This window comes from Pan paniscus, chromosome 3, assembly GCF_029289425.2.
Source record: "Pan paniscus chromosome 3, NHGRI_mPanPan1-v2.0_pri, whole genome shotgun sequence".
NCBI lineage: Eukaryota > Metazoa > Chordata > Mammalia > Primates > Hominidae > Pan > Pan paniscus.
This window is the reverse complement of record NC_073252.2, coordinates 141,723,992-141,743,524: the sequence shown is the minus strand read 5'-3', so window position 1 is coordinate 141,743,524 and position 19,533 is coordinate 141,723,992. Positions and strand designations below refer to the sequence as shown.

Here is a 19,533-nt window from a genome sequence, read left to right as displayed (position 1 = left end):
ACTCCATGGTGCACATATTGGCCCCAGGCAAGACAACATCATCTGGAGAGATCCATTCTCCTCAGATACTATGACATTTTTAGTGGTTTATTCTACAAACTTCAGGTGTGAAAAAAAGGGGCAATAGTGTGTTGATATATCAAGTACTTGAGACTGCTTGCTAGAGGCAATCACAGTTCTTATAAAAAGAGCTGTTTGCAGTTTAACTGCAAGGAGAGAAATGGCAGTTATTTTACTTTAGTTGTTTGTGTTAAACACTAAGGAAAGTGCCATGAGCCTGTAAGAAGCCAAAACAATTGAATAAAAGGTAAAAATCACAGTCCATTCTTGCAACAGTTCCTCATTTATTTCTAACAAAATAGCTCCTATCAATCTCAAACTCACCATTAACATCTCTTACCTAATAAAAAGGATAAAATAATAAATCACTTGTAAATACCAAACAATAGCTGAGCAATTAAAAACAGATAAGTGAAAATGGTAATTTAAATATTTCTTAAAGAAATTTAAAATGAGAAGATGGAGGCTTGAGAAAATATTTACAAATTCCGGGGAGGGGGGAGGGATAGCATTGGGAGATATACCTAATGCTAGATGATGAGTTAGTGGGTGCAGCACACCAGCATGGCACATGTATACATATGTAACTAACCTGCACAATGTGCACATGTACCCTAAAACTTAAAGTATAATAATAATAAAAAAAAAAAGAAATCTGCTTAAATGAAGAAAAGTATAGAATAAACAATAATCTACTCTGAAATTTAAGAAACAACCCAACGTCATACAAGAGACTCTGCAGAATATCTGCTTTGGGCCAAAAAGAAAGAAGGTACTGGAGAGTTGACATAGCATTCCCACCTGAGGGCACCAAACAGAGCTACAAAAAGAAAGTAGAGGAAATTAGAAGGATCCCACTACTGATTTTTATTTATCCAGTCCAAAATATCAATAGTGCCAAGGTTAAACAGCCTCCATATAGAAGAGTAAATGTGTGTTAATAGTCAGAAAAAGTATGAAAATGAAGAACAACGAGTGGGAATTTCTTCAGCCAGGAATTATAATATAGAGTTATATTAAGCATTAATTAAAAGAACATTCTGGGTAAAGAAATATATATTCAGATAAGTGAAATGTAACAATTCATTTGTAAATTCAAATATGTGTAATAATTTAGTGTCATGAAGAAAGCAGCTTTCAAATCAATATAAAAAGATAGATTTTCACTGTATTCAGAAAACTTGTCAGATACTCAAGAAGAAAAAAATGAATCTCTACTACTCATTCTTTACAACATAAAATATTTCACATAATTAAGGTTAGGTTACTAAAATAAAAACAGGAAAGCACTAAAAGAAAATATGGATAGAGTATTTTAGTTTTAGCAATTAAAGACTCCCTTGGCAGACACAGAAATTCTAAACAAATATGGTAAGTCTACTTTTATTTGAGGGGAGAATAGGAACAGAGGATGTTGTTGATACTTAGTGGCTTGGGTTTTAAGGTAACAATCAATCAATGTACTGTAACTTTACTAAAAGTCACGTACTGTTTGAAAGTAAAATCTTTAAAACATAAATAGATAAGTTAAAAGTAAGGGATGGAAAAAAAAGATGTCTGAGGAAAATACCAACTGAAATAAAGCTAGTGACTTCCTTTGATGCTGGCAATATTCTCTATCTTGATCTGGGTGGTGGGTACATGGCTGTATACATTAGAAAAAAATTATCAAACTCTATTCTTAAGATCAGTGCATTACATGCTCTTTATTGTGTGGGTATTACATGTCAGATAGGTAAAGAGGCTGTAAAGATAGAGAAATTTCATGTAGCTATATTAATATCAAATAAAATAGATGATAGATAAAGCATTTTCAAAGATAAAGGGGCCACTATGTAATGACAAAAAGGAATCATCTTGGAAGTAATGTCAGAGGCATTTGTACCAGAGTGCCTCCATCTTCGTTAGGGGCCTGGTAAAATAAGTCTGAGACCTGCTAGGCTGCATTCCCAGGCAGTTAGGCATTCTAAGTCACAAGATGAGATGGGAGGTTGGCACAAGATACAGGTTATAAAGACCTTGCTGATAAAACAAGTTGCAGTAAAGAAGCTGGCCAAAACCCACCAAAACCAAGATGGTGATCTGACCTCTGGTTGTCCTAACTGCTACACTCCCAACAGCACCATGACAGTTTACAAACGCCATGGCAACGTCCAGAAGTTATCCTATATGGTCTAAAAAGAGGAGGCATGAATAATCCACTCCTTGTTTAACATGTTGAAACAGGAGAGTTCCCTGACCCCCAACTCGCAGGACGTGCAACAGGAGTGTCGTTTGTCTGTTTGGCCACCATGAGTTCAAACCCCTTACGGGAGGGAGAGCATGCAGATAGGCAGGTGCAAGAGCTGGAGAAAGTGCTTTTGGGCTCCAGCCCCATGGTAGGATCTAAGGGTGGGTGCCTGCAACTCCCAAAGCCCCAGTGCGCATGTTACAGTGCCTCTTAGCTCTGCTGTCCACAGATGGCTTACGTGTTAATCAGCTCAGTGACCTCTTGGTATCTGGGTCCTTATCCAGTGTCCAGGAAGAATCAGGTCACACACAGACTTGAAGGATGGTGAATGTGGGGGTTTTACTGAGTGGTGGAGGTGGCTGTCAGTGGGATGGATGGGGAGCTAGAAAGGGGATGGAGTGGAAAGATGATTTTCCCCTAGAGTTTGGCTGTCCCATGGCCTATCTCCTCTCTGACTGTCCCCAGCTGAACTCCTCTTGACATTTAGACATTCCTTCTCTTCTCTCCTTCTCTGCTGCACCACTCTTCTGCTCCTCTGATCTTCTGCTGTTGGAGCCTGAGGTTTAGGGTTTATTTGGGTATAGGATTGGGGGATGTGGCAGGCCAAAAGGCAACATTAAGGTGTGAAAACAGGAATGCCTGTTCAAATTTAGGGCCGTGGATTTCCAAGCTTGAGGGTGGTGTCTTTGCCAGGGAACTGCCCCCTTCTACCCAATATTTCCTTGTCTCCTGTTTGTACCAATATAATCAAGAAATAACCATAAAAATGGGCAACCAGTAGCCCTCCGGGCTTCCCTGCCTATGAAGTAGCCATTCTTTATCCTTTACTTTCTTAATAAACATGCTTTCACTTTACTTTATGGACTCACCCATTCTTTCTTGTGCAAGATCCAAGAATCCTCTTTTGGGGTCTGGATCGGGACTGGTTTCCAGTAGCAATAACTGTTCAGAACGTGGACTAGTTTAATAAATAGCCTAAAAAATATAAAGTAACACAAAGTGAAAACTTCAAAACATTCAGCAATTGACATACAAAGACTAAAAGCTAACTAAATATGAACTCAAGAACTTAGAAAAAGAACAAGAAGAATAACCAAAAAAAAAAAAAAAAGACAAAAGGCATAATAAAGAACAGAAGTCATTAAAATTGAAAATGAAGTGAAGTGAGCTGCCTGTATGGGAAGCTGCTGGAGGACAGATGGAACAACAGGAGCCAGATTTACCCTCCTGCAGGAAATGACACCAAGCAAACAAACAAAAGGTATGAAAACAATGAATTTCAGACACTGGGCATCAGTAGCACAGAAGAGTGATTGCCAAGAGAGAGGAAACAAACAAAATGGAGGTGAGCTCCACTGTCCAGCTCAGAGCCTGGAGGGTTCCCAGGCCCCACTGTAGGGTCTCTCTGAGATGAGGAGGCAGAGCTGAGTCTAAGAAAAGCCTGGCGGTTTGAGTTTGCAAGTCAGAAAACCCAAGAGAAAAAGTTGCACAAAGAACTCCAGAAACTTGCAGAGGGCTCCCCTGAAGTCTTTGGCTGAGGTCTAATCAGCACATAGATGTGAGAAAGCTAGCCACGTATTTCAAAACTTCTTTAATATCATAACGACCAATGAAAAACTCTTGATCTTATTCTGGATCTTAATTTTCTCTTTTACAATACAAGGCATGCAGAGAGAGTGATTTTAGTTGTCATTTAGCACTAAAATGCTACCTTTCTACAACCTAGCCCTTTCATTGGATCCTTTTTTGTCCTTCTGGGGAATATACATGAATATTTTTTGTTCCTGACTCAGGTAAAAGAAAAAGGAACTCAGGCTGTTGTAAGATGACTTTCATTGTAATGCTGCAGCTCTTCCATCTTCCATGAGTAATTCTGGATAACATCAAACCTTCTAATCATGACAGAAAAGTGAGGCTTGGCAGAGCATTAGCAAAGTTTTCTTCCTTCTGGAATCAAAAGAATTTAAAGTCAAGAGCAAACAGTACAAAGAAAAGGGAAAGTAAATGTAGATACCATTTTCAATGACTTAACTTTTCTTTCAGCCTACTTTTTACTTGGAGCAATAGGCCCTGAGGTCTCAGTCAGACTTCCTTCTATTTTCTAGAAATATAAGAAGGTTCAGGGAAAAGAGGGAAATTTTAGATGATGAAATACTAACTCATTTGTCTTTAATTATTTTATGACTGTCATTAGTGACAAATGTGAGCATCTCAGGTTTACATAAGCATATGGATAAACCACAAATCGGTCTTACTGAATTTTCCTGACTGATTTTCAGCCTGTTCTAGAAGTGACTATCAAAAACAAAGCTGTACAGAGTAACACTTTAAAATTGCTATGAACATAGAGGACAAACAATATTTTGAAGGGACTTGTAAAGCAATTTGACTTTGAAAATGTTCTATAATATTTTTATGTTTTTAGTATCACCCCCAAGTCAAAGAATGTTAAATGAAACAAGAAAGCCAGTGGAATTTCCACCTTCTGACCATGCTGATATTACTGTCTATATCCAAGTGTTCTTGGGTCAGTGTTGAAAAAAAAAAAAACAGGATTGCCTTTAAAGAATACATAGAGTCAACTCTGCTTTAGAGAGGTAATCTTTAAGTAGACAGTCCTGTGACATCTTTGCAGCATGAATGGGGCAGTAGAAGGGGAGACACATGGATTGCGAGAACTAAAGAGGTCGTTTAGCTCAGCTCAGGATCTGTGTGGAGGGAGTAATAAGTTATTCTCTCCTGGGTGTTGGGTGGTAGGAGTTGGCATTTTTGGAGATCTCCCCATTGTCACTACTCAAGCTTGCAGCCAGCTCTGATCAGAGATACCAGCCCACTCCTCGAGGCAGGCTTTACCTGAATCTCTTCATGCTAGGAGCCCATAGTTAGCAATGAAAACCTCTCCCACAGCTGAGTTGCCATTGAAACATGTGTTTTCTACATAGCAGGCCAATGTTTATAGACCCTTATGGATTTAACCCCATCTGACAATGTAAGAGGTCACTAAACAAAACTTGGTTTCATTTCCAAAGCCACTTATCTCACCTACTTTGCCCACCTCTTTTCCACACACCCCATCCCACCCCAATTCAAAGAAAGCTTTGCCATTCCCTATTTATTCATACACCTGGTTTCTTCTTTGGCTTAGTGTTTCCCTGCTGCACCTTCCTTACCTCGTTTAACTACACTGGACCACTGTTTACACTATATTTTTAATTGCCTGTTTCATTTGTCAGTCTCCCCACCTTAACAGTTTCGAACACAGGGACTAACTCGTCCTGCTCACCATGGTGTTCATTGCACCTCACATAGTGACTGACATACAGTGGGCATTTATAAACACTCACGTGTGACTGAATGAATACGTAAATTAACTAATTAGCTAATTAATACTCTAGTAAGATCTTATGAAAGATTTACATCAGTTCCTAAAGCAAAGCTCGCAATTACATGATAAAAATGACATTATTGTTGTTATTACTATTATTACTATTACCATGATAAGCACCACTGGAAAAGCAATAGATGAGCATAGACATTACTCATATAGATAATCCACATGAAAAATCCAAAGAAGTTCAAAATTATCTTCCTCAGAAATATTTTCCCCAGATATCTGCTTGCTTTCCCCCAGATTTCATGAGGTTCCTCCCTCATGTCCTTCACATTTACTCCCAAAATGTTTTCAGAGAGGCTCCCTTCATTATCCTTTAAAAAAGCAATCTCACCTCCTGCCTCCCAGACACACACACACACACACACACACACACACACCCGTAATGAACACAGTGCTACTCGCTGGAAGCTCACTACTGTCAGCCCTCTCTGGGAATTGCCCTCAGCAGAGGAAAGTCATGTCACCAAGGTCACAGTCCCCTTCCCAGGGGACAACTTGCATCCAATTTCTGGCCATTGCAGGAATATAAAGGCCTGGCCTCCATACCCCAAGTCAAGGCAATCAGAAGGCCCATCCCTGCTTTCCAGTTCCCCATGGAGTTGGCAGAGACCCAACTGTGCCTGCTTCAGAGCCCATCTTCTCTCTCTACCCAACCCTGCTTCCTTCCTCAGAAGACTCTGAATGAACTTTCTGCACTTCAATCTCCATCTCAGATTCTGCTGCCTGCACATCTGACCTACAGAACTTTTCCTTTATTCTGCTTTATTTTTTCTCCATAGCACTTACTACATTTATTGCGTATCACATATTCACATATCACATATTCATTACTGACCTACTACATATTCATTTTCTACTGTATTATTGGCCCTCTCCCTCCTCCCGTTAGATTGTAAGCTCCGGTGGGGCAGGAATTTTGTTTTACTTGCTGCTGTAACCACAGGACTTGGAACACTGAAAGCACTATATAGATTTTCATGACAAATATCAAATAAATGAAAGTTGGGACTTGCAAACTTAGAGCCTGTTTACATTGCTGTTCCTGAACCCCAGGTTTTACTGTCTGCCAAAAATCCAAAGTACCTACATTGGTATCCATTAATTAAGATCAGACCAGAAATTAAGAATATTTAAAGGGATTTGCGCTAGCATAATTAGGACTACAGTAGCAAGAGTTAACATTTTCAGGGGAACAACTTCTGTCACATTTCTTTAATTTATATAACTTCGATTATAATAGTCATCTTCAGAATAATGATGGCTAGCATTAGCATAGAGTGCTCTGGGTCACAAAGCTTTGCACATATTATTTCATTTAGTTTGATGCTGATGAAACCATGTAAAGGACACAGAATTGTTATGCTAGTTTCACTAATGAGGAGACTAAAGCTCTGAGAGCTTAAATGACTTTTTCAGTGACACACCTGGTAAATGAGTTCCATCCAGGTCTACTGACTCCAAATCCACTGTTCTATCTCTCAGTACATCACCCTAATAATTCCCTGGAGAGTGACTTCACAAAACTAAAGCTCTTCAACAATACCGATCAGAAAAGCAAAATGGGGGCCCCTCAGCAACCCAACTAAAAGACACCCTGTATGTAGCTTATTTAAATTTATTCCAGATAATATATTTACTTATGCAACATTGATGAGAATTCTGAGTTGTTTTGGTTTCATTTGTGGGTTTTTTTGCATATATATTTGCAACTGAGAATGAATACCATAGATCTTCTAGATAAAGGACACTTCTTACCTCTTACTTATATAATATCTCTGAACATTCATCAACTCTTTGCTGTTCTGTTAAAGATGTATACTTACTCACCTATGAAAATAGAGTTACTTTTGATTTTGTCAATGACTTTTATTCTTTTATATATTTCAAAGGTAAAAATATTATAAATTAATATAAACAAAAACAAAGAAAATTACATATAGCATTCTCACAAAGACATCACATTATCACATTGTATTTATATATATTCTTCCAACACTCTCTCTCTCTTTCTTTCAGTATAATACATATTGTTTCATAGATTTATTTTTTGAATTATTTTATGTTCTGATGGTATATAAATGCTATCTTGTCATTTGAACATCTAGAAATCAATTAGAATTTTTAAAAAATTTTAAGTAACTTCTCATCAACAATATAATTACATTGTACATACACAGTGTGATTGTCCTCAGCAAATAAATAAATAAAAACCTAAGGCTTACACATTAAAAATAAAAATAAAGGAAAATATATGTTTACTCCTTTTGCATACCTGATTTCTGTTTACTAGGGCCCAAGAGAAGGTCCAAAACGTTCACATCTTGTGATGGCCTGTCTTAGTCTTACTGGGCTGCCATAATAAACAGATACCACAGACCTGTGTGGGTTAAACAACAGAAATTTATGTCTTCACAGTATTAGAGGCTGGAAAGTCCAAGATCAAAGTCCAGCAGGGTTTGGTTCTGGTGAGGACTCTCTTCCTGGCTTGTAGACAGCCATCTTCTCGCTGTGTCCTTGCATGGTAGAAAGAGAGGGGGTGAGCTCTCTGGTGTCTCTTCTTACAACAACATTATCCTGTTGGATCAGGGCTCTACCCTTATCACCTCATTCAACTTCAATTACTTCCTTAGAGGCTGCATCTCCAAATACAGCCACATCATGGGGTAGGGCTTCAATATATACATTTTGGGGGGAACCACAGACACTTAGTCCACAACAGGGCCCAAGCCTAAAAATAAGAATAGGTCTAAATAACATGCTCTCAAGGAAGGATCTTGGGGACAACCGAATGTACAGAGTTTAGTATCCCAAATCCATGCTAGGCAAGGCATGCTACTATCCAGATAGCAGCTAAGGTGTGACACTGGTTCACACAGTATAGTCAACTTAGCTGCTACTAGTAATATTGTTATTAGTGAGTCACTTTATTGCTTAAGTCTCAAATTTCTTATCTGAAAAATAGGAATAATATGTTCCTCAAAGGACTAGTGTGAGGATTAAATGAAGTTATGAGTGCCAACTCTAGAGCTTACATTTAAGCCTAATAAATGTTAGTAGAAATGAAGAATGACAAGCTGTTCCAGATCGCCCTAAAGGATATACAGCTGTTTCCAGATTTGCTAAGTCTGTAAAGGTATGCTCCCAGAGTTCTAACCCAGTACCAAGGAAAGATCTGGATTTACTCAATAAACCATGAGCATATATTCAACGCACACTTCCTCTCTGCCAGGCTCTGCACCAGGTAATATACTTTCTTAGGTAGGAATTATCAGATTTAAAGTGTTAATTATACTTAACATATAATTAGACAAGCACACTAGAGGGCAGTATCTACTGGTAATGGTTAGTCTTTTAGGGCATTAGAGCTGCAGGTCAGGGTTCTAAGAAGTGAATCACTCTCTTTGATAATTATCAAACCTAACAAGGACCATACCTCCTAAGCACATCTCAGTACTAAAGTTCATTGACTGTCAGATTTTCTCACTGATTACTCAGACAAAAGGAAGAGGAACTTTGAAAGCTGTGATGGGACTTGAGACACTCCTTTATATGCTATCAGCATATAAACAAAAACATCACAAAAAATCTTGGCTTTCCACTGAGCACCATCCCAGGTAACAGACCCTAAGCTAGGTTCACCACTTAGGCTATATCATTCAAATAACATAACTCAGTGAGGCTGGAACTTTCATTATCCCCATTCTTAAGATGACAAATAATAAAATAAAATAAAATAAAATAAAATAAAATAAAATAAAATAAAATAAAATAAAATAAAATATGTGGCTTTAAAAGTAACCTGGCCAGGTCAAAAGCCAAGAGCTGAGAAAAGTTCCAAACACAAATTTTTCTAACTCAAAAGCCCATGCATGAGTTTACAACATGTCCAGGAGGGGCAACCTGAAATTAAGAAAGGCTGGTAATTTAGAATTCTGAATTGCAGGCAAAGGCCTCTTCTTTCATGTAACTTTCAGTAAAGACTGAGAGCTAGGATATAATGGACTATTCCAACTTGGTATCAGAGCTCTCAAAGGAAATGACATAAAACAGCTATTACAAGGCCAAATGTAAAAGAAAAATAGGAAGAATTGACTTTTCAGAGCTATTCATTCTCACTGAGAGATGGAGTTGATATTAAACCCTTATTCATACTGGGTATGGAATCATACACATTGTTGAGATCTGGGTCTGATTACACCTATGGCACTGTGCAGTGTATTTCAGTGTAAACAGAGTAAGTCTGAGTTTGATTTAGAGAAAAACAAAAAATACGCTAAAAAAATAAAAACTATATGTGAGGGGGAAATACCTCTCCTTTGGCCCCTTTGCTCCTGATCGGTGAGCATTTTTGCATTTTTCAAAGACATCAAAGGGTTGCTACAAGGCTTACCTTGCTCACAGGACTTTGGATGTATCTTCTAGTGCTGCTGAGAAGATGCGTCATGACAAGGCACATCCACCATGGTGTGGTGTGTCAAACTTGAATCACTGGACTTGAGAAAAGAAGGCAGAGTTTGTGTTCTATGCTGAAGATAGCCCATGCATTTCTCTTAGGGAGGAAAAAGTTTTCAAGGTTAAAAAAAATTGAGAAAAAGGGTAAAGAAAAAAATAGGCTTTTTAAAAATATATAAACATCTGTAAAAATCCTATCTTAAAATATCAGTAATACAAGTAAATTAAGGCACTAGTAGCAAGATTACCAATCTAATGCAAAGTCTATTCATTGCTCTTCATATGCCTATTCTTTTCCACAAAGTTTTTGCAAGGTGGAATGACATGAAGAATATTGCTTGGAAAAATAGATGATCTAACTTTATAAGCAGTTCTCAAGTATTCCTCTGCTGCCAGAATTTATAATGAATCTGCTTACTACCCTGGCCTCAGCCAAATCAATTAATAATTTCCTTTCTCCTTCCCATGAGTCTCACAGATTACTACACCTTTTTTACCCAAGAAGTCCTGTCCTATTGTATCCTATTGTAACTGCCTGAAGCAACTAGATTCAGCTCCATCAAAGATATACCTTTCAAGAAAATAATCTTAAAAGTGAATTGTTTTAAAGATAAAAATGTATGCATTTTCTTTTTCTTCTGATCTTCTACCTTATGGTCTTCGGGTCCATTATAATATAGGTTTTAGGGTAATGAGTACATTACACCAATAGATTTGCTCACATATTTAAAGAAAAAGCATAGCCTAAACATGCATAATATTAAAAGAAACAAAGTAAAGACAGGCTCTAAAAGTAAACAGATCAGAGTAAATTTTATGCATAACAACAGAAGCCACCAGCAGAGGATGCAGTCAAAGCCCTATCCTTGCTTGTCTCTGGTAACTGCTTCCCAGTCATGTCTTATCACTACCTTGTACTCAGTGTAGCACAGCAAAGCAGCATTTGTCACTGACACAAGTGTATTCCAGGGCATATGGAATTAGCTCTTTCTTCAGCAGTCATAGGTCTGAGTCTCTCTGCCTACCACTTTTTATCTATTTTACTGAAATTCAGTTTTCTGAGCAATTAAATTTTGGCTGAGAGAAATGTTTCTGCAATCCTTTTCAATATACTCACTTTCCAATGTAATCCCAAACTCTGACTGGGTTCCACATTATAAACCTAATTCCTTAAGATTTATAGTGTCTTAAACTTTCTTTAATTAGACTTTCAAGTTGTAAAGGACTGAGATAATTACATTTGGAATGTTTATAACTCTCATCATAACTATGTGCAAAGAGATACTCTGTTATCAAAAAATGGCGAGATTAATGCCCAGTAGCTGTCAACTCATCTTTTGGGGGGTGGGGCAGCAATGCACCATACTAGTTAATTTTGAGTGGCAAGCTAATTTATTTCTTCTGAATGATTTACCAGGAATAACAGCAACAAAAAAATAAAAAGGCTACACAAGTGCCAAGTAATTAAGCATGGTAATGGAATTACATCAGGCTGCCGTGTGGGGCCTAGGCTTCAGCACAACAATAGAAAATTGATTTATATTATCTAGGTGATCATGTCTTTACACATCTTCTGCTACCAATTTATAATACTTTAGTCTGCTTTTTTCCTAAGATTATGCCAGCTAGAAGGCATTTGCTTTAACTTCTATATTTGTAGTCTGTAAATGTACAGAAACTTTCTTGTCTTTCAGAGATACGTAGATAATATAAACTATTAACTTTTCTCTACCCTGTACAAGCACTTACGTATTTGATTGATAAGTGTTTAAATTGAAAATCAGGCAATCAAGTTCTATTATCTGCCAATATTCTAAACAGAAGTTATAAAATATATTCTTGAGGGGATAAAAAATAGAATAGGGACCCAGTTTATAAAAGAACAGTGATTTACTAAATCTCTGTTTATATATATTTTGAAGAACAGTGATTTACTATATTACTGTATCACTGTTCTACATACATATATATATCTCCTTCATGCCCTTTAGGACACTAGTACATTTGTGAGTAGAAACTTGGAAACAGAAATGAGTTATTTAAGGAAATCAGTTCTCTAGAACACACATCTCTTAAAAAGGCAATAATATCTTGGTGTCCAAGTGGCCCCAACGTAAAAATAATAGTTACTTACATGTTTTGTATTCTAATGGGTCTGCTACTCTCCCATTCTCCCACCTACCTTATCCCACAAAAGAATAGTCCATAGAGAGGTATTATGTATATGGGGGATATTTTTTCTCTTTTAATTTTTATCTTGTCTTCTAAATAAAAGGCATAAAGATTTATGTAAAATGGTAAATGTAAACAGAATATAAAGTCTGCTCAACTGTAAGTATTAGAAGTTTCAGGATATTATTTTTCTAATTTTGAAGTTCAGAAATGTAGCAACAAAACCTCACTTGCAAGAACAAATGATCAAGTTTCAACAGATCATAGATCAGATCAAGTGAGAAAAAACATAAGATGACAACGATATCTGTATTTCCTATTCTAGAGAAATAAAGCTGAGATTTGGTCCTTAAAATCATGAAACTAAATTACAAAAATCCATCTTCTCCTTTCTTCTAGTTTATTTCTCACAAGAGGGGAAAAAAAAGCCCTCATCTGGGAGGAATTTCTAGTGCAGGATCTGGAACCCTAGCAAGTTCTGATAGTTTCATGTGACATGATAGCACGTCACATCGTCAGGCACTCAGTGTGTTCTCCGCTTATTCACTTAGAAACCGTAGTCTGTACCAATCAAGATGTATTTCCAGCTAACCTAGGGGTTACCTTGAGTTGTTGATTGTCTGCAGCAAGAATGACAAAACCATTTTCCAGTATTTTACAATTATAATGTTAGACAATGTCATTTTTAAGGCAAGAACTAAATTGGAAAACTTAGCAATACACTAGAAAAAGAATGAGTTAAGAAAAAACAGAAATATGCCCTATTAGGGTTAAGAAAACTGGCTCATATTATCCTGAATAAGATAAAGCTAATGGAAAAGTGTAAATTAGTCCAGTTAACCCTATGCTCTAGACAAAAACAATATAAAAACCTCTGTAAAGAGAAAACTCAGAATATATTTCTCAAAATCCATTTGGCTCATAATGAATTTTTTCTCTTTTTATAGTAAACCAAGGAATTGTTCTAACTCAGTGAAAACTCAAAAAATAAGCAAGGAGAACAATCACACATACAAAATATTTGAATGTTAAATACAAGGAGAAGATGTTTGACTTCATTTGAAGTGAGTCAAAACCTTCTTGAGAGGCAGGTAACAATATGTCTTAAGACCCACTAGACTCAGTAATTCCAGCTTTGAAATTTAAGAATGTGCCCCAAGATTTAGCAAAAATTAGACACTACCACAGTGTCCAAATACATAAATAAATAAATAGGAACTTATTGAGTTCTGAAATATCCATAAAATGAAACACTCTGAAACTATTCAAAAATCATGTGAGAGAAGTTTATTTATTGTAAAAGAAAGATATTCCAGATTAAAATAGAAATTTGACACAGCTATTTTATGTGTCATTTTGGGGTATGGCCATTTTTTCCCAGCTTAACTGAGGGAAAATTGAAACACAAAACTCTGTATTTAAGGTGTACAACAAGGGTGTCCAATCTTATGGCTTCCCTGGGCCACATAGGAAGAATTGTTTTGGACCACACATAAAATACACTAACAATAATGACAGCTGATGAGCTTAAACAAAAACTGAAAAATAAACTCATAATGTTTAAAGAAAGTTTACAAACTTTCTTTGAATGTGTTGAGCCACATTCAAAGCCTTCCTGGGCTTCACGCAGCTCATGGGCCGTGGGTTAGACAAGTTTTGTGTACAACGGGATGCTGTAACCCAGTACTGCCATTTCCCTAAGAGAAAGAGAATGAGTTATTTTTTAAATTATTTTTTTCTTTTTTTCTCTTTCCTCTTCTGCCCCTGTTCCCCACTTCCTACTTAACTCTTTAGAAATGCAATTAGAACCTCTGCCTTCCCTTCACCAGACACTCCCTACAGTACAAGTTCATCTAACTGTGTGGACACCTAGAAGCCCCAGAGCCGGAAATCTCTCCCACTAGAAGATTGCCTCTAGAGACAAGAGTCGATTTACAACCTGAAGTTTTCCCACAGGAAAATCTCTCCCATCTGGAGACTATCTCCAGACCACAGCCACCTTACAATCTAGCACTACCTCAACCACTGGGTAGATAAGGCAACAAAGCAAGTCACCTAGAACCCCAACTGCTCCTTCCATGCCTGCCATTCATGCCAAGTTCCCCTTTAAAAGCTCTGGCTTTCTGCCCCAAAAGTGAAGCAGTGCCTTTAAAGGCAAGAGCCTGGACTTCTTTCCATAAGCTAAGCTTTCGATTAAAAAGTCACTTTCTTTATATCAGACCTCACTCTTGTAAACTGGACTCGGCAAGCATCGAGTGACTGAATCTGCAATTGAGTTACAATGCTTTGATATATGTAAATATTGTGAAGTGATATCAAGTTAGTCAACACCTCCATTACTTCACATAGTTGCCTGGGTGTGTAGTGAGAACGTTTAAGGCCTGCTCTTTTAGCAGATTTCAAGGATACAATACAGACAGTTCTCTACTTAAAATTTTTCAAATTTAAGATGGTGTAAAAAGTCAGTCAGTAGAAACTGCATTTTAAGTACTCATATAACCATTCTGTTTTTCACTTTCAGTATAGTATTCAGTAAATTACATGAGATATTCAGCACTTTCTTATTAAATAGGCTTTGTGTTAGGTGATTTTGCCCAAGTACGCTAATATAAGTGTTCTGGGCGTATTTAAAGTAGGCTAGGCTAACCTATGATATTCTGTAGCCTAGGTGTATTAAATGCATTTTTAAGTTACAACAAGCTTGTCAAACCCATGGCCCATGGGCAACATGTGGCCCAGTATGGCTTTGAATGAGGCCCAACACAAATTTGTAAATTTTCTTAAAACATTATGAGATTTTTTGTGTGTGATTTTTCTTAGCTCATCAGCTTTCGTTAGTGCTAGTGTATTTTATGTGTGACCCAAGACAATCCTTCCATCGTGGCCCAGGGAAGCCAAAAGATGGGACACCCCTGAGTTACAATATTTTCAGCTTACGTTGAGTCTGTTGGAACGTAACTCCATTGTAAGTCAAGGAACATCTGTACAGTATTATTAACGATTGTCATCATGCTGCATATTAGATTCCCAGAACTTACTCATCTTGTAAGTGAAAGTTTGTACTCTTTGACCAACATGATTTGGGTGACATTACATGGACCTAAAGAAATAATTTTAATTTCATCTTCGTAAAAAATCAGTCATATATATGACCAAAATTTTACCTCATCCCTGGCATTCACCCCTCGAGCCTGCAGAGTAAGCAAGGTGGTGGGCAGAAGTAAGTCCAAACAATACAGTAAGGGAGTCTGCAATATAAAGCTAGAGTGACAAAGTACATGAGGTTTTAAATGCACACGGCATCAAAATAGTTGTGGGTATACTCATTCAATTTATTAAGAAAGAAAAAATATCAAATTGCTAAAAAACATATTTCATATTAAAACTGCAAATTTGTACAAATGGTGAAACCCTTATCTCCGCATACCAGTCACATAGAAATAAGAGAATGAAGCCAGTATCACCCTAATCCCCAAACCAGGAAAGGACATAACAAAAAAAGAAAACTACAGACCAATATCCCCAATGAACATACATGCAAAAATCCTCAACAAAGTATTTACTAACCAAATACAGCAGCACATCATAAAGATAATACACCACGATCAACCGGGTTTCACCCCAGGGATGCAGGAATGGTCTAACATATGCAAATCAATAAATTTGTGATACAGTACATAACCAGAATTAAAAACAAAACCATATGATCACCTCAATAGATGCAGAAAAAGCATTCGATAAAATTTAGCATCGCTTTATGATAAAAACTCTTAACAAACTAGGCATAGAAGTTACTTACCTCAAGTTAATAAAAGCCATATATGACAAACCCACAGGCAACATCATATTAAATGGGGAAAAGTTGAAAGCGTTTCCCCTGAGAACTAAAACAAGGCCAGAATGCCCACTTTCACCCCTTCTATTCAACATAGGACTGGAAGTCCTGGTCAGAGCCATCCGCCCAGAGAAATAAATAAAGGGCAACCAAATCAGAAAAGAAGAATTACAACCTCTATGGAAAACAGTAGGGAGATTTCTTAAAAAACTAAAAGGAGATCTATCCTTCAATCCAGCAGTTCTACTACTGGGCATCTACCCAAAGGAAAAGATACCACCTTACTCCTTTCAAGAATGGCCATAATTAAAAAGTCAGAAAACAATAGATGTTGAACTGGATCTGGTGAAAGTGGAATGTTTATACACTGTTGGTGGGAATGTGAATTAGTACAACATCTATGGAAAACGGTATGGAGATTCCTTAAAAAACTAGAAGTAGATCTAACCATTTGATCCAGAAATCCCACTACTGGGTATCTACCCAAAGGAAAAGAAATCATGACATGAAAAAGACACATGAACACATATGTCCATTGCAACCCAATTCACAATTGCAAAGATACAGAACCAATGTAAGTGTCCATCAACCAATGAGTGGATAAAGAAAATGTGGTATATATGCACCATGGAATACTACTCAGCCATAAAAGGAATGAAATAATGTCTTCTGCAGCAACTTGGATGGAGCTGGAGGCCATTATTCTAGGTGAAGTAACTCAGGAATGAAAAACCAAACACTGTATGTTCTCACTTACAAGTGGAAGCAAAGCTATTAAGTACACAAAGGCAAATAGAGTTATATAATGGACTTTGGAGACTCAGAAGGGGGAGGGTAGAAGAGGGGTGAGGGACAAAAAACTACATATTGGGTACAATGTACACAACTCGGGTGAGGAGTGCACTAAAATTTCACAATTCACCACTATGTATTTCATCCATGTAATCAAAAACCACTTGTACCCCAAAAGCTATCGAAATAAGAAAAAAAAATGCAAAATGTATTAATAAGAGCATAATTCTCTAACACGAAAGAGTGAAAGTTCTGTACACCACTAGCAGAGGTGTCCTAAAAGAAACAGGCAACTAGGATATATAGCACTATTTGGGTGTGTGAGAGTCAAAATATCCTCATCCATAAAAGAACACCATGAATTTGAAACAAGTTACATAACTGGTTTTATATGAAGTTCTAAGTTGTCATATATAACATATGTTACATGATTATACATATAATAATAAATTGTCAATATAAATTACCAGAATTGGCCCAAGAAAAAGTGGACAAATTGAAAAGGCTAATTATGAAAAAATTGTTAAAGGCTAACAACCAAAACTTTATAACAAACACCATACTTAACAGAGAAACTGTAGACATATTTTTAAGACTAAGAAAAAATAATATTAGCTATGACATACGTACAATTCCTACTTAGAAGGATAAAGTCAAGACAAAGAAATACAAATTTTAAATTATTAATATTATTTTTGATTGACAAATTGCAATTATATACATTTATGGGATACAATGTGATGTTTTGCTACGTGAATACAATGTGGAATGATTAAACCAAACTAATTAACATATTCATCCCCTTGATTACCCATTTTTTTTATGGTGAGATATTTCAAATTTGTTCTTAGTTATTTTCAGACATAAATACATTATTATTGGCTATAGTCACTCTGCTGTGCCATAGATCTCAAAAACCTATTCTTCCTCTTTATGTGAAACTTTGTACCCTTTGATCAACAGCTCCCCATTCCCTCCCTCCCCCACACCCTACCCTCTGGAGACAACCATCCTACCTCCTACTTGAACTAAAACATACATGTGAAGTATTCCATTAAAATAAGAAATACAAAAAATTGCAGCAAAATCAAAGGCAACTTCTTCTATTGGCATTTAATTGGGGCCTTCAAGTAAGGTATAAAGTGTCAGATAGGTTGCTAACTAGTGACCATTATGAGTACAGCACCTGAGCACCCAACATATTTTTAGGACATGTTCTAATTTGTATAAGACAAGAATATTTTATTTTTAAAACTACAGTAGGAGAGAGTTTGAGAGCCCATCTTTTTGGCAATGTCAATATGATGTCTCTACTTCTGATCAGAGGCCATCTATTCTGAAAAACACCATCTGTCTTCTTCCTACTCTTCTTGTCCCCCAGCCTGACCTTTCCCAGCTGCCTCATCTTCCCATCCCCTCCCTTAAGCACCCAATTTCAGGTGAAGTAAGAAAGGAAATATTTTGTTAGAGAGTTAGTGATAAGAAAGAAATTCTTTTTCTGCCCCTCTTCCTATCATATAATATATAATTATATATAGGTATCTAATATATATTCTAAAAAGCATTTCACAAAGCAACAGAACATCAAACCACAGAATTTTATAAAGTAAGGTCGTTTTCTGCTTTCAAAACTATGTAGAGTGACATTTGCCAATTTGTGGAAGCCTCTCTCCACCTTGAGCCAGAGTCCTCTCCCCATTTCCACCTCTGCCTCTGCCAAAATTGAAGAGGGCACCTGAGACACTAGACAGATCTCAATCATCCTAAGTTCCACAAAGTCTTGTCCAAATCCAACATTGGTTTGCCCTTTCTAGAATTTGCTTTTTGTTTTTATTTGGAATAATATTGATTTATGACAGGAATTATTGTCTCCTCTTTTCTCAAGTGAAGAAAAAGGGCCCTAATCATATTTTTACCTAAGTACTAGTTTAAGATGAAATGAAGAATCAATACACCAAGGATTTCTTAGCAGGGGTAAGCTTAGGGTAGGGAGCTTGTACAGAAATTAGAGAGTATGTAATCACGTTTTGACACACGCTCATGAATCCAGAATCAATACATTGAAATAAAGCCAGATCATTAGTTTCCTTTGTAAACTTAGACTTAACTAAATGATTTGGATGAAATTCAATACACAATTTTGGTTCTGAAACCACATGATGTAAACACTATTTCACGTAGCAACAGAACATCAAACCAGATAATTATACAAAGTAAAGCCTTTTCTTGTGTTCAGAAAGTCTTTGCATTAGTCTCAACATTTCCTACATTCCCACAAAGAAATGAAAATTTGGAAATGGCATAAAACTATTTAGTATTAATTGAAATCAAGCCCCATTTTGTTAGCACTTGAAAATTCAGTGTGTAGCTATTTGGGAAGATGAGTTGCATTTATGTTGATGTTTATGTTATGCAGACCACATGATGAGTTTTGACTAATGACCCAATATGTTGTTCCTTGTCAATTTACTTAATCTATTTACACCTTTTTCCTGGCCAAAACTTCTCATATATATAATAACTCTGGTTTACTCAACTGACTGTGGAGCCGACTTGATCATAGATTTGGCAGGCAACCAGCCCTTCTCCCCTTCCCTG

The 19,533-nt window shown here is 36.8% G+C and overlaps 1 long non-coding RNA gene across 1 annotated transcript in view; it reads right to left on the bottom strand.

Moving 5' to 3' along the window:
* LOC129397633 (uncharacterized) overlaps window positions 1-19,533 on the bottom strand; it is a 269,094-nt gene that overhangs the window by 156,778 nt on the left and 92,783 nt on the right. Inside the window, exons 5-6 of the long non-coding RNA XR_010112040.1 lie at window positions 7,957-10,177; window positions 3,160-4,237 (exon numbers count right to left, since the gene is read on the bottom strand). This is a non-coding gene — a long non-coding RNA (uncharacterized LOC129397633). The remainder of the gene's footprint in view (window positions 1-3,159; window positions 4,238-7,956; window positions 10,178-19,533) is intronic.